Source organism: Bos javanicus, chromosome 18 (assembly GCF_032452875.1).
Source record: "Bos javanicus breed banteng chromosome 18, ARS-OSU_banteng_1.0, whole genome shotgun sequence".
Taxonomy (NCBI): Eukaryota; Metazoa; Chordata; class Mammalia; order Artiodactyla; family Bovidae; genus Bos; species Bos javanicus.
Window position 1 is genome coordinate 22,670,120 of NC_083885.1, and position 5,788 is coordinate 22,675,907.

The window sequence follows — 5,788 nt, forward strand, 5'->3', positions numbered from 1 at the left end:
TTCAAGTTTCTGGTTCAGTTCAGTTGCTCAGTCATGTCTGACTCTTCTTGACCCCATGAGCTGCAGCACGCCAGGCCTCCCTGTCCAACACCAGCTCCCAGAGCCCACCCAAACTCATGTCCATTGAGTCTGTGATGCCACCCAACCATCTCATCCTCTGTCGTCCCCTTCTCCTCCTGCCCTCAATCTTACCCAGCATTAGGGTCTTTTCAAATGAGTCAGCTGTTCGCATCAGGTGGCCAAAGTATTGGAGTTTCAGGTTCAACATCAGACCTTCCAATGAATACCCAGGACTGATCTCCTTTAGGATGGACTGGTTGGATCTCCTTGCAGTCCAAGGGACTCTCAAGAGTCTTCTCCAACACCACAGTTCAAAAGCATTAATTCTTCGGTGCTCAGCTTTCTTTATAGTCCAACTCTCACATCCATACATGACTACTGGAAAAACCATAGCCTTGACTAGATGGACCTTTGTTGGCAAAGTAATGTCTCTGCTTTTTAATATGCTGTCTAGTTTGGTCATAACTTTCCTTCCAAGGAGTAAGCGTCTTTTAATTTCATGGCTGCAGTCACCATCTGCAGTGATTTTGGAGCCCCCCCCCCCCAAAAAAAATCTCTGTTTCCACTGCTTCCCCATCTATTTCCCATGAAGTGATGGGACCAGATGCCATGATCTTAGTTTTCTGAATAATGAGCTTTAAGCCAACTTTTTCACTCTCCTCTTTCACTTTCATCAAGAGGCTTTTGAGTTCCTCTTCACTTTCTGCCATCAGGGTGGTGTCATCTGCATATCTGAGGTTATTGATATTTCTCCCGGAAATCTTGATTCCAGCTTGTGCTTCCTCCAGCCCAGCGTTTCTCATGATGTAGTCTGCATATAAGTTAAACAAGTTTCTGGTATATCTTGAGATTTAGAAAGAATATGAACATTCTTTTCGGAGGTGTCTGTGCTGGGTCTTCGTGGCCACACATGAGCTTTCTCTGGTTGTGGTGAGCAGGGCTACTCTGCACCACAATTTGCGGGCTTCCCACTGGGTGGCTTCTCGTTGTGGCGCACGGGCTGTCGGGCACACGGGCTCGGTGGTCTTGGTTCACTACTAGTAGCTGTGGAATCTTCCTGGATCTTCCTGGATCAGGGATCAAACCTGTGTCCCCTGCATTGGCAGGTAGAATCTCAGTCACTGGGCTACCAGAGAAGTCCAATATGGACTTTCTCAAATCTACCTCCCAAATAAACCTAAGATATGGGGAAGAAGAACAAGGATAAGATTAGCCTACCCCTCCAATTGCACCCCAGAAGGGAGAAGTTTTCTGAAGTCTAGAAAATAGTTCAGTTCAGTCACTCAGTCATGTCCAACATTTTGTGACCCTATGGACTGCAGCACACATGGCTTCCCTGTCCATCACCAACTCCCAGAGCCTAATCAAACTCATGTCCATCATGTCGGTGATGCCATCCAACCATCTCATCCTCTGTTGTCCCCTTCTTCTACTTTCGATCTTTCCCAGCATCATTTCCAATGAGTCAGTTCTTCACATCAGGTGGCCAAAGTATTGGAGTTTCAGCTTCAGCATCAGTCCTTCCAATGAATGTTCAGGACTGGGTGTCAAGCCCTCCTCCAGAGGATCTTCCCAACCCAGGGATCAAACCCACATCATGTCTATTACTTACTAATTACTCAACACATGTAAAAGATGATGATAATTCTTGCTATAGCACCCCAACGAAAACACTCATGCCAAGGCCACTGTCTATACAGCAGCATGGGAAAAAAAAAAAAAAAACATTCAAGGGCAATACCGTTGCCCTAGTAGACTAGTAGCAAGAGCTGCGTTTCTTCTTGAATTAAAGGAGCTTGAGTGGGGCAGGCAGGGGACAAGGGCAAGCCATCCCAAGGGTGGAGCCACTGCCTGTCTTTCAGGGTCAGGCATCTTATTTAAACGGAGGGCAGGCCTGCAGGAGAGCGAGCTGCAGGCTCATCTTCCTTCAACAGATAGATAAAGAATCGTTTCTGAGTGCTCCCTATCTCTCTTGCTCCTGTAACACTGCTAAGGTTATTCTAATGCCTCATTAGGAGAGGCGGTGATCTGGTCTATGATTTTTTTTTCGTGGAGGTGGGTGGCAGGAAGCAGGAGGGGTGGACCTGTGCTTTCTAACTTACACGACTGACTAATGTGTCATTATAAAGGATCAGAAAAACACAGCTGCTGCTTATTCTGTGGTTGAACTTATCACCCCAAAAGCTCTGGTGGCTTATAGAGTTTTATGAAGGAATTCACAATTTATCATTTTTGCTCAGACTGTTACCATTGTAACGAAGTTGCAAGGTGAGTCTAGCTGTCCATAGATTTCTCCTCCATCTGGTGTGCTGGCAGGTTCCTGTTGCCTCCTTAAAGCTTCTGCATTTTGCCCTACCATCCAAACTCTCCAGGAATGCCCTAGGTCTTTCCTGTCGCACTAATCTCTTGCCATCTGAATCCCTGAGTCACTTATAAACCACTCTGTTTTCATTTGTTGATCATTTCCATTTGTTCTGCCACCAGCGTGTTTATAAATACTATTTCACTTTGTCAAATTCAGTTTCCATATTGGACTATGAAATACCAGAAGGCAGAGCTCACAGGATCCGATCTTTATACTTCCATTTTATTAGGCTCCATAACACTCAGAATCACACTTAATCTCTCCCAAAGCATTTAATATTTATTAGCTATCAATCCAGCTAACTTTTATCTGACACATAATAGATACTCAATGAATGTGTGTTGACTGGCTGTTTGCTAGAGGAAAAAAATCTATCATCATCCTCCCCTGCTTTAAAATCCACCCCCAACCCCCCAGGCCCCCTTCCCCTAAGATTTTTCTGACCACAGCTTACAAGGCTATTTGAAATTTACCCGCAACTTCTCTCTCCAACTTCATCTCCCCAAACTTACTTCTCACCTTGTTCCAGCCACACCTAATTTTGCACGATGTCCTGAGTCCTCCCATGGCTCTGGCTCTGCATCTAGGTGAGTGGCCTTGAACATGGTGGGACTTAGCAGTGGCTCAAATGGTAAAGCATCTACCTGCAATGCAGGAGACCCGGGTTCATTCCCTGGGTCTGGAAGATCCCCTGGAGAAGGAAATGGCAACCCACTCCAGTACTCTTGCCTGGAAAATTCCATGGACAGAGGAGCCTAGTCAGCTACAGTTCATGGTGTTGCAAAGAGTCGGACACGACTGAGCAACTTCACTTCACTTCACTTCAATTGGTTAAAGCTGAGAATGGGTGGAGCTGGGGAGGATTTGATCAACAAAATCTGTGTCCCCAAGAGGCATTTGATCAAGGAGACACTGATATGATAGCCAAGCATCTGAGATGGTGGTTGGGACATGGCAGCAGGGACTATATGGGGCCTTGATTCTGCCTCAGATTAAAGGGAACAGAGAAGGCACCCCAGGAAGCAGCAGACAAACCTCCCATGTGAAGTCAAGGCCCAGCCAAGTCGTGCAGCATTCAGTATAGGCATCCAGGGCCAGTGCAGTTCTGAGAGCAAGAGCACAAAAGACACGTGCCTTGGCCAATGATACTGAGGGAAGACTGGAAGAGCTCAGTGGACATGGACTTGGGGCGCTGGACTTGGGTCAGCAAGACTAATTTCAGATCCCATTGACCTGGGATCATTAGGCTACTCTACAAATAACAGCAGTGTCATATCATAACCATTTACTCAAGAATTCAATTCTCCAGGCATAGCGAACACACACAAATCGAAGGGCAAAACAACAGAATGATTCCATCCCCAAGTGGCAGTCAGCAAGTGCCCAGCCTGGAGGGTGAGCTGGGGGGCAAGAATCCTGTTTTCTCTTTGGGGAAGGCACCACATGGCTTCTAAACACAGTCAGTTACTTCACCTGGAGCTTAACTGAAGAGACACGATCTGTTCCAGCAACGGGGAGGCAAAGCTGCCTAAATATTTGACCAGAGAGAACTTACCAGTGGCAAATAAGCTCATGAAAAGATGGTCAATATCATTAGCCATCAGGCAAATGCACATTTAAACCACTACACACCTATAGGAACGGCTGTAATTTTATAACACCACTTGCTGGGAAGGATGTAAAAAGCTGGAGCATCAAAAATAGCTGGTGGGAATGTGAAATGGTACAGCCACTCCAAAAAAAGAGTTGGGCAGTTTCTTATAAAATGAAACAGGAAATTAACCATAGGACCCAGCAACCATACTCAATCATTTATCCCTGAGAAATAAAGCCTCTACTCCTAAAAATGTACATGACTGTCCACAGCTTTATTCATCATAGCCCAAACTGTAAAGAAACTACAAAGGATGTAATTTGGGTGTATCCACATCATGGAATACTTCTAAGCAATAAAAAAGGAATTACCTATTGATACACACACCAACTTGAATGGATCTCCAGAGAATTGTGCTGAAAAGCAACAACAACCAAAAAGTCTAATCTCAAATGGTTATATGCTATATATGTATGCAAACCAATGATTTCACTTCTTAAATAACCTTGAACTATCAAAAGTATAGAACTGGAGGGCAGATTGGCGGTAGCCAGAGGTCAGGGATGGGAAGTAGCTATCAAGGAGCAGCATACAGGCAGACTCGTGATGACCAAAGAGTTCTGTATCTCGATGCTGGTGGCGGGGATTTTTATGAATCTACACATGGGAAAAAATTGTGCTTACTGTTTCTACATGCACACGCAACTGTTGGAATCTGAATGATTCCGTGGACTGCAGCACTATCAGTTTCCTGGTTTTGATATTACAGGACAATTTGATATTGTATTACAGTTATCTAAGATGTTACAATCCTGGGGAACTGGCTGGAGGGCACACAGGACCTCCCTGTATATTTGGGGTGGGGAGGCAACTTCCTGAGAATCTATCAGTTCAGTTCAGTCGCTCAGTCGTGTCTGACTCTTTGCGACCCCTTGAATCGCAGCACGCCAGGCCTCCCTGTCCATCACCAACTCCTGGAGTTCACTCAGACTCACGTCCATCGAGTCAGTGATGCCATCCAGCCATCTCATCCTCTGTCGTCCCCTTCTCCTCCTGCCCCCAATCCCTCCCAGCATCAGAGTCTTTTCCAATGAGTCAACTCTTCGAATGAGGTGGCCAAAGTACTGGAGTTTCAGCTTTAGCATCATTCCTTCCAAAGAAATCCCAGGGCTGATCTCCTTCAGAATGGACTGGTTGGATCTCCTTGCAGTCCAAGGGACTCTCAAGAGTCTTCTCCAACACCATTGTTCCCAAATAAAAAGTTAAAAAAGAAACTGGTCCAGTATTGTATGAGAAGGGAGAAGGTGAGCACTCCCTTGACAAGAATGGAAGAGGCCCTTGGGCCTGACAACACCCCCATAGTTAAGGCATTGCCACCTGCTTCGTGGCATCTAACCACTGCTTTTGTAGAGAATAGACTTGTGGGAGCAGTGAAGGAAAGTAGTGAGAGTTACGAATTGAGAGAGCAGCATTTCCATATATATATATACACTACCAGTGTGAAATAGCTAGCTAGTGGGAAGCATAGCACAGTGAGCTCAGCTAGGTGCTGTGATGACATAGAGGGCCGGGGGTGGGGGTGGTGGGAGAGAAGCTCAAGAGGGAGGGGATGTATGTATACAGACGGCTGGCTGACTCACATTGTACAGCAGAAACGAACGCAATATTGTGAAGCAATCACATTCCAATTTTAAAAATTAAAAAAAAAAAAAACTAGTCAGGCTGAACAAAATAAAAGTCAGTGTTCCCATTTCCAACATACCACCTCC

At 45.6% G+C, this 5,788-nt stretch overlaps 1 non-coding gene across 1 annotated transcript; it reads left to right on the forward strand.

Moving 5' to 3' along the window:
• The first annotated feature begins 5,301 nt into the window (after positions 1–5,301).
• LOC133231207 (U6atac minor spliceosomal RNA) lies at positions 5,302–5,426 on the forward strand. Its single transcript, XR_009731086.1, has one exon. It is a non-coding gene; the product is annotated as a U6atac minor spliceosomal RNA (small nuclear RNA).
• Positions 5,427–5,788: the final 362 nt, after the last annotated feature.